This window comes from Canis lupus, chromosome 28, assembly GCF_011100685.1.
Source record: "Canis lupus familiaris isolate Mischka breed German Shepherd chromosome 28, alternate assembly UU_Cfam_GSD_1.0, whole genome shotgun sequence".
NCBI classification, from domain to species: domain Eukaryota; kingdom Metazoa; phylum Chordata; class Mammalia; order Carnivora; family Canidae; genus Canis; species Canis lupus.
In genome coordinates this window covers 11,688,952-11,698,808 of record NC_049249.1, presented here as the reverse complement: position 1 = coordinate 11,698,808, position 9,857 = coordinate 11,688,952, and the positions used below count along the sequence as shown (strand labels likewise).

The 9,857-nt window shown below is 45.3% G+C and overlaps 1 pseudogene; it reads left to right on the top strand.

Annotated features, from left to right (window-relative positions):
• The first annotated feature begins 597 nt into the window (after positions 1-597).
• LOC119877708 lies at positions 598-709 on the top strand (annotated as a pseudogene).
• Positions 710-9,857: the final 9,148 nt, after the last annotated feature.

The following is a 9,857-nucleotide window of genomic DNA, read 5'->3' as shown; positions in this document are numbered from 1 at the left end:
GTTACGTTCAAGGTCAGGTGACAAGTACAGGTTTTCAGAATCAGGCACAGTCAATCTTCACCTGCCTCTGGGAAGAGCTCTACAATATCTGGAGTATTAGCTAAAAGCTAGTCCATCCGTAAGCTGTTGAAAACTTGGTAGGAATAGAATTGAGTTAACCTCTGATTTCTTTCCTTGTTAGATTTCTAAACTCACTTCAACATTCACTCTAGGATGCCTCCCCTAACCAGTGTCTCCATTAATTTGGAATTTGTTGTGTCTTATTGTAACAGAAGTATCTGGACACCAGCCCCCCAAAAAGCCAGAAAATATTAACCACTGCTGTTTATTGGGTCCCAATTCTATGTCAGGTACTAGACCAACCATGTATTTCACCTGCATTACTTCACTTAAAGCCACAACACTAGCTGTGTGTGTTCATAATTGAGGAAAATGAGCCAATGACGTTAAATAGCTTACCTAAGGTCACAAAGCTGGGAGTTAATACAGTCAAGATTTGAACTGAGGTCTTTCTCACATCAAAGGCCATGCACTAAGCAAGAACAAGTAGACAAGTGGATCCAACAAGTAGACAACTGGTTATATCATAATCAAGGCATCGCTTCTCGGCCTTTTGGCTAAGATCAAGTGTAGTATCATAATCAAGGCGCACTAATCGTTTATTGATTTATGTGTAGGGCTGTACACGAACGTGAAGCCATGATCCCTAGTCTCAAAGCATCTAAACTCTAGCGGGGGGAGACAAAAAACATGCATATAAAGGGTCACTAACATCTTAGGGCCATGTGACCGCACAGAGCACACCAGTGACATGTGACGGGGAGAGAGCTGCCAGTGAATAGGTAGGGTCAGAGAGTATTTCCTCCAGCAGACAGACTTGAGCCAGAGTAATTTTGCCCTAGACTTCATTGAGAAGAAAAGACTCTTTGAGTAAAAAGGATGAAGACGGCATCCTGCTTCCTCCAGGCATAGGGGTGTGGCAAAGGCATAGGGGTGAGAATGGGAAGATAGAGAGGGCTGGATTTCCACTGGAGAGACCATATAAACAAACTCAGGAACACACGGTTGGCTGGGAAGAGGATTTGTGAAAAACAGTGATGGGAAATACGTGAGACAAAAGGCTCAAGGGGAACATCATGTCCGGCTGAAGGTGGGCTTTGTTCTACAAGCAACATGGAGTCTGTCTGAGAAGATACTACACCAGAAGATTTCACACAAGTTAAGGATGGCCAGTCCCTTAACTTGTCTAAGTGGCCACATTCACGGTGTTGGCAGAGACCATCCGAGGCAAGCTTTTGGGCTGCCCTCATCCCCTCTCTTGGCTCTCTCCCAAAGCACTCAAATGAGCTTTTCAGAGGTAAAGTGAGCTAGGAATAGGATGTTGTCTCCAGGAACCAGTTTTTCAGACCATCACACCCAGCTGTGTGCCCTGGCCAGGAGCTGAGTGTGGGGATGTCAGTAGGAAGCCTATGGGGCTTCTTCTGGTCTCCATAGAAAACCCTGTCACCAGCAGCCTCAATGCCAAAGGCTCCTTGGTCACCCCTGCTACAAGACAGACTCTGGCTGTGGGGCCTGAATTTGGGGAGATACAGTTGGCAGCCTCCACTTTTTCATTAGAGATGTTTGTAAAACCTTGTAAATGTAACAACCTCCAGAGCCTTTCATTCCAAGAGTAGTCTGGACAACTGTGCCGTGAGCACCTGCTCTAGGACTGTGTAGCTGACCTATATTTCATCAAGGATCAGGACAGGATCCAGGGGCTGGGTTTCCCCCTGGAGAAGGTGGAAATCTGCTCACTGTATAAACTGGAGCCCATATTTGGAATTGGGAAGAAGGTTAATAATAGTAAACAAACTTCCTTGAAGGGATGGCCTAAAGGGAAACTGGTTATTAAGAGGGAAAAAAAACCAACACCACTGCTTTTACAGTAACTCTCCTCAGTCTATAATGAGAAAACCTCTCTTCTGTATAAACGACCTCCTAATGTGAGTCACCCCAAGACCCAGCTCCCAACCCTTAGTCCAGGAGGCAGGGGCATAATGGAGCAGTCAGGTGTAAATTATAGGAGCCCGCCAGGACAGGAAGCAGGGTGAGTTATAATAGTAGAGTAAATTAATTTCACATAAGTGGGATTAGCAGTTAAATAAATAGCAGCCCCACCACTAACCCCGTCTGGAATGCTGAGTGTCTGTCCCCTGCCAGGGGACAGAAAAACCTTATGGCTGAGCAGGAATTCGGTCACAACACGGTCACCTACCCGCTTTTAAGGACAACTCCTCTAGAAAAGTAAGGCAGAAAAATGTTTGTGTTAGAAAAGACATTCCAAGTTAAAAAAAAAAAAAAAAAGATGAGATGTGAACTGCCTTCTGTTGATGGTTCGGCTACAGTTCATGGTGGCTGCGATGCCCCATGAGTCAACAGAGCCCCAGATGCAAGCTGAGCAGTGGGGGAGGGGTCATCCAGGATTGGGGGCAATGAGTTCTACAGATGGACCCCTCAAGAGTTTCCATTCCAGGCTGAGAACGTGTTGGTTTTCTTTTTAAATTGTCAACCTCTTGATTCCTTGTTTGGTCTTTTTAAGGCTTCTGTCTTTTCACAATTTGACAGAGACCTCTGTTCAGGTGAGTGGAGTACTTGGGTTTGGGGGACCTCAGAGGCTATGGGATGTGGTGGGGAGACCAGGGTTTGAGCTAAGCCAGGAAAGGGCAGGCTGGACTGGAATTTCAGCGTTGGCTCCAAAGTAGGGTCAGTCATACTTCATGCAGTTGTTGTGAGGGTCTTAATTATACTAAGTCAAAAGCAAAAAGCCTCTAATCCTAGTTGTGACATGCTGAAGATGAACGTGTAAGTAAATGGCAGCTCTCTTTCCCCCTCTTTGACCTTCCCATGAAACAGTGGAGCCAAATAAGAGGATCCGTACTAGACACCAAAGAAGATTATATCAATGCCAGAATCTTAAGGTGGGGAGAATTAACTACCTTTTAGGTAATTCTCAGTAAGGATCTCCAGAGATGCTTCCCGAAGCTGTGATTCTTTCTCTCCATTTGTTTAGACATTAAGCCAAGTCAAATGGACTTGTAGACTTGGCTACAGCAGGGAGGGCATTACCATCAGCCCTTTACAGAACCATTTGTATGGGGCCAAAGACCACCAACACCCTACCTATTCTATATCTCCTCTGAGTTTGGTAAATTAAGGGGCTGAGGTGTAGGGGAAGAAGATGAGAATGCAGAGGAACCAGATGAATTTGTGGTACTGAACCTGTTGAATATTCAATATTTGTGACTCACTTCCTGTGTATCTTAAAAGAGAAGAACCTGACATTATCCACTTGATTATAAATGAATGCCCTCTGGTCTCAGAAATAACCCTACTAATTTTATTCTGCTAACCTTGAGTGTAAGATGAAAGTTATTAGAATAGCACAAATCCAGAAAAACAGGGAAGCAAGCCACCAATTAAGGTTCCATAAATAATAGGGTGACCAATCAGGCCAGCTTGCCCAGATTTTCTTGGTTTTAGCATTGAAAGTTCTGCATGCCAGCTAAACTCTCTGTCCTGGGCAAACTGGCATGACTGGTCACTCTACCATACAAGTAAACTGTACGGGATTAAGTCCATCTCTCCCTTAGCAATAGGGATCTATGAGCCATTGCTTACTGAGCTGCAATTCATTTCTATATAATGTCTAGATAGTGGACAATTACATAGGCCAAAAATACCCACTCAGGACAAACAAAAACCTGTCATGGCCTAAAATGGATAATGAGGGCACAACCCAATAGTAATTTATAAATAAAGAGTCTGAATAACAACAACTGAAAACCACAACATAACAACTGCTAAAACACCAAGTAAAAAGAATCCTTCCAAAAATCGGAGAAATTCTGCGCATGTAAAGTAGAGGAGGAAAACCAAATTGAGTCCTCAGTAAACTGTGTGAACACTAATTTTAGTTTATGAATACCAAATTTTTGTGGGTTACTGGCAAATAGCCTTTAATTGCATGTGAGGAGGAAAGGCCATGAAACGTGTCCGCAAGTCATCTGGAGAAACCACAGAAGAGACTTGCATTTTGGGGTCAGTTCATCGTCATCACAATGACATTTAATTCCTACCAGGATAGCACAGGCAACACCATGAAAGTTGCTGCTTTAGCTCACTTCATAAATGAGAAAAACAAGGCCCAGACGAGTTAAATGACTTTTTCAAAGCTCTAACGGTCAGAGAGATACCACAAAGATCTTCGTGCTATAGAGCTGTGTCAGGAAGGCAGATTTTTAGATACGGAATCTGTCCTGTTTGGTTGTCCCTCTAGATGTATCTGAAATAGTGAAAGGATGAATTCAGTTGGCTTCCACGAAGATATGCTTGAAGTTCTAACCCCACTATCAGCGACTGCGACCTCACTGGGATAGAGGGTCTTTGCAGACACATCAAGCTAAGAGGAGGTCATTAGGGTGGGCCCTAATCCAATATGACAGCCCTCCTTCCTTTCCTAGAAGAGGAAAATTCACACACATGCATGTACACACATAAGCACACAGGCACACAAACGTGCAAGCACACATGCATGCACCTAAGTGGGCACACGCACGCACACACACACACACACACACACAAACACACACACACATGTGACTGTGCTCTAAGAAGATACAGATGCAAGAGGGAGGTGGAGCTCTGAGTCCAACAGCCACAAGCCAAGAAATGCCTGGGGCTACTAGAGTCAGGAAAAAATCCTGGAAGGATCCTCCCCTAGAGGCTTCTGAGTGCACCTGGCCCTACTGACACTTTGATTTCAGACTTCGAGCCTCTAGGCCACAAGAGAATAAATTTCTGTTGTTTTCAGCCACCTAGTTTGTGGTACTTTGTGACAGCCGCCTGGGAAACTAACACAGGACCCCAAAGTAGCTCCCAGCCTCCAGGGCCTGGGTATCTTCCCTCTGACACCTCTCCTAGCAGCTGGTTGGGATCAAAAGATGAGGCAGTTCTTCATCAGCCTCTTTTTTGTGAATTTCCTATCTGCTCTAGCAGCATTAGTGAGCTTTGGGGCCTTCTCCCGCTGGGTGGGCACACATCTCAATCAGAGAGAGTGGCATGATGTCAGGGCCTGTATCTGTGTACCAGGAGGGTGTGGGAACCCTGGTGGGCACCCCTCCCCTTCTCCGTGAGGGTGCTGTTCTTTCCCACATGCTTCCAGCATGACCACTTGACATTTTCCTGTCCACACACCATTTGGCAAGGGCAAGAGATTCGATGAGCCGTCCTGCCCTTCGCTGTTTGTTCTAGGACAAAAGCAAAGAGCTCATCAGATTACCGAGGGACAGCTGCCACTTCAGAAACTGAGAAGTTTGCACACTATCTTGCTTTTATGTCTAAAGTCTTCTTCTCAATGCAACATATAGAGTCGGTTGGGTTACAAACTACTCTGCCTGTAAAATTCTACCCAGAGTTAACCCATAAACTTCCCCAGGGATAGGAAGGCACCATCCCATGGAAAGTTGATAGCTAGAAATATTCACCAGATGCAGAGTTTGATCCTAATTTTATAAAATAAAGGCACTTACATGTCTATTTGTATATCAAAATATCTGAGAAGAAAGCACCAAAATGTTATTTATCCAAGGTAGAATTATGAATGTTTTTATTTTATTTAACTTTTATTTCTAATAACTTTTTTAAAGATTGTCTTTATTTACTCATGACAGAGAGAGAGAGAGAGGCAGAGACACAGGCAGAGGGAGAAGCAGGCTCCATGTAGGGAGCCCGACGCGGGACCCGATCCTGGGTCCCCAGGATCAGGCCCTGGGCTGAAGGCGACGCTATACCGCTGGGCCACCCTTAACTTTTATTTCTCTTCTAATATTGCTACATTAAGCAAGCAGGAATGATGTAATAAAGCTAACCAAATAAAAATTCTCCCCTGATTACAGCTCTTGACCACAAATACCGTTACAATTCTGATGCTTGATAGCTGAAAACACCAAGAGCTGTAATAACATAAAAATACGTAATACAGAACATTAACCCTTTCTTACTCTAGCAAGGAATAAAGAGAGCTTTTTCCAGTGAAGCACTTTTTTTCCTAGTTGGGATCGTTCTGTGTTTATAAAACTGTGGTTTCACTTAAAGTCATAACAAGCACTTTCCCGTGCTGTTCTAAATCCTCCCATTCATAATAGCCATAATATCCAATAGGTGCAGAACAGTCACATCGAGTATATAAACTTTCATTTACCTGCATTTTTAATGAACCGCCATCCAGTTTGATTTGCCCTCATGGAATGGCAACTTTCCCTTCTGCTAAAGTTGTGAGAGAATTTGCAAAAATCAGTTTAGAGCCAAGATGCTTTTAAGTGTTGTCTGGCCTATAACGTTGGCTGCACCTGGTCCAAGGGAAGAGAAGGCTGGTGGACTCCCGCCCCCCTGCTCCTGCCAATGCTCACAAGATGATCAGCTGAGTTGCACCTCTTTGGCCGACATTTGAATTTAGGCTTCTTTTTGCCCCATGCCAGCCAGCTTGTAACCAAGCGCTCATGCTACTGTTTTTCACTTTGCTACTGGCCTTGTGGGACTGAAAGTGATTTTGAATATCAACTGAAATTGAGTAAATGAACACAATTTTTGCTCCCAGGTCTCCATTTTCCTAACATACCACTGATATTTTCAGCTTGAATCCTGCCCTCCCTTCACTCATGTGACATCCCTGTCTTTCTGCAAGGAGGCAAATATGCGGCATATGTCACATCATTCCTCATTCCTTTCCTGTGGCCAAATCACCAAATGGTCACTACATTCTTTCGGCAGTGCCTGGCCACAGCACTGATTGGCGTGGTGCTGGAGACCGAAAACTATGTCATGCCAGGACCTGATCATGTTTAGTGCCTCTTCTAGCACTGGTATTCTGTGAACCCTACCCATATCTCTCCGCTTTTACCCTTTTAATTTAAAATCTGAACTGTGTAATATCATAAACAGAACATAAAGTCTGCAATCACACAGATCTTGACCTGAGGAATCATGGTAGAAGGAAGAGAGTCTCCCAGGACCCACCAGTGCGGGGCAGGAACAGCCTAGAAGCTTGAATAAGAGGATCAGAGGCACAGAGATGATAAATCCAAACCAGGTGAAAAATGGAAACACTTCCTTAACCACCCTGGGCTGAGGATTTTCACCAATCCTTGGTGAGGAGTGATCGGAAATTAGTAGCAGAAGCCCGCTGTGTATCTGTAATTCACAGCATATAATTAATTATACTTAAGTTTACTTTACAGTAAACTGTCTATAATTCTCATTCCATAGTGTAGGTTCAGACAGCCTCAAACAATTCTTTTGTTGTCTTTAGAAATTCTACACTAAAAATCTTACTGGATACCTTTATAATTATAAATCTGTACTGGAGGGTCCCCACTGAGTGACTGGCAAACAAGTTTGCAGTTACCAAAGAAAGGAGACCAGGCTAACAGAATCTTTTCCAGAATGTTGCTTTAATAAAGCTGAGTTTGGGGGTGGGGTGGGGGGGGTACTACACGGGCCAGCAGCCCTGGGGGCCCTGTGCTCGTGGGCCATCATTCACCCTCCAGCATGTGCTGAGCACTTGGGGCCGAGCACACACTGTGCTGGGTGCTGGCAGCGCAGAGCAAAATCAGTCTGTGACCTCAGAATGCCTCCAGGAAATAAATAAGCAATACACAGATGAGTGGGAATAGCGTTTTAAGAAGAGAAGGTCCGGAATAACCACTAAGGGACAAGGATGAGGAAGACAGTGAGAAATTAGCAAAGGGCTACCGTAAGGCTAGGCCCATACTGGGCAAGCCCATGCTCCCTGGCATCTGTAGGTAACACTTAGAATAAAGAGAAGAGAGGGATTTCTGTTTCAAGCTCCGGGGGTGTAAACAGCGTAAACAGTGAGGTTCCGGAGGATTTGGATGGTTGTGAACATCAAGATGTCAGGTGGCGCACGCCCTGGAGTGCACGCAGATGGCTTCAAGAGGGCATGTGAGCGAGGAGAGGAATTCGTGTCCTCCGGGGGCAGGGGAGGTGGGGCTATTAGCAGCGGCAGCGGCGACTGAAATGCCCATCTTGGAGCGCAGCTGCAGGAAGGACAGCCAACAAGACACAGGCAGGCGACAGAAGAGGGAGCGTTTCATCCGGTGCCATCCTTGTGCGATGCCAACCCGAGAAGGCAAAGACGGGAAGTTTGGAGGGACCCCACCTTTGTTGATGCTCAGCCTCAGGAGCCTGATTACCAGGAAGAGGTTAGCATTTGGGTTCTCAGGAAAGGAGACGGAGCTTAAACCAGAGCTGTAAAAATGCTGGTGGAAGTTACCACCCCACCTGGAGGCCATTTGGCCTTGGGGTGTGTGTCAGAATGTAGCGGGGAGCCTCAGCTCTTGGCAATGCTTGAAGCTGGGAGCAACTTGAAAGGCCACATGACTGCATCCTCCAGACTCTCATCTGCCTCCTCAAGCCTCCACTCCCGTACTGTGGTTTGTAGCTGCTGTTCTGGGCATCAGCCACTTACCCCAAGCAGCCTGGCCTCACTTGATAATAATGAAAATTATAACAATGCCTCCTCATAGCTGTATATAGCTCACAGTTTACAAACTTCTGACAATTTTTGGTTCATTTGATGGAACAACAGTGGAGACAGAGTACACTTTATTTTACCCCCATTTTAAAGCAGAACAAACTGAGGCACAGAGAATAGGTGGATCTTTTCTCAGCACCTCATAACTGGTGAATGGCACTAAGACTCCCAGCTCAAGTTGCTTGACTGTAAAGACCACTCTAATATGTGGTCTACACAGCCAGTTATAAGTTATTGATTGGTCTTCAACCTTACAATTGAATCTTGTAAGTTTTTTTGCAGAGAAGGAGATATGCTCCTTCCCAGTAGCCAGATTTGGAGGATGTGAGAGCCCAGCCCATCTCTGCTAGAGAGCAGGAGATTGTGGCCATCCCAATAGCATGAGTAAGACTCAAACTGCAGGGCCCTGACCCAGCCCTAACTCGGTTTGGGGTGGCCAGAATCTTAGTTCCCAATACCTAGAATGTTCTAGTACAGTAGTCATCTGCTGTTTGGGCACTCTGCATCCATTTCTTCTTCATTTGCTAATAGCATCTTGAGTTAGATGTCTCTTCCCCAAGTGTGCCATCTCTGGGCTTGTCTCCCTGGCTTACAGGTACACACGAGGTCCCAGGGCAACCAATCAGGCTCTTTCCTGGAACTTTGACAATTGCAGAGTGAAAGAGAAGCAAGGAAAGCAAATCTATTCTAGGGGCAGGGCCCCAAGGAGGCTCAGACACTAGATCACTCTGGTTCTTGTCCTTTCGGAACCGTGGCTCTCCTACATCCCACTGGATTCTGAGCCATCTGTTGGCCCTCCAATAAAAACCTTTCCCACCAAAAGTAGCTAGAACCAGTCTCTGTGGCTTGCACCCAGAGAAGGGTTGATAATCGCCATCTCCCTTCCCCTCCCCATGCCCCCATTCTCTCCTATCTCCTTTGTGGGAGAAACAGAATTGTATAAAGGAAAGAGCCCTAGAATCAAAGTCATGAATTGAGTTTGAATCTAGTCTCTGCCAAGACTTTGACCTACCAGCCAGTTAACAGTGAGTTACAGGCGCACAGGACAGTTTCAGTGGTGCTTTTGTCAATAGATCATGAGACATCAGGTCCATTAAAAATAGCTTCTAAGATAAGTAAGAATAAGGAAGGAATTCATAAAAGCTGAGGGTAAAGCTGTTTATCCTGGGGGAAGAAGATCCGTCTTCCTCCCTAGAGCAGGACCCACAATCCTGCCTTGATCTCTAAGGGGAGCTTTGTCCCAGATACTTTGTAAGAAAAAGAG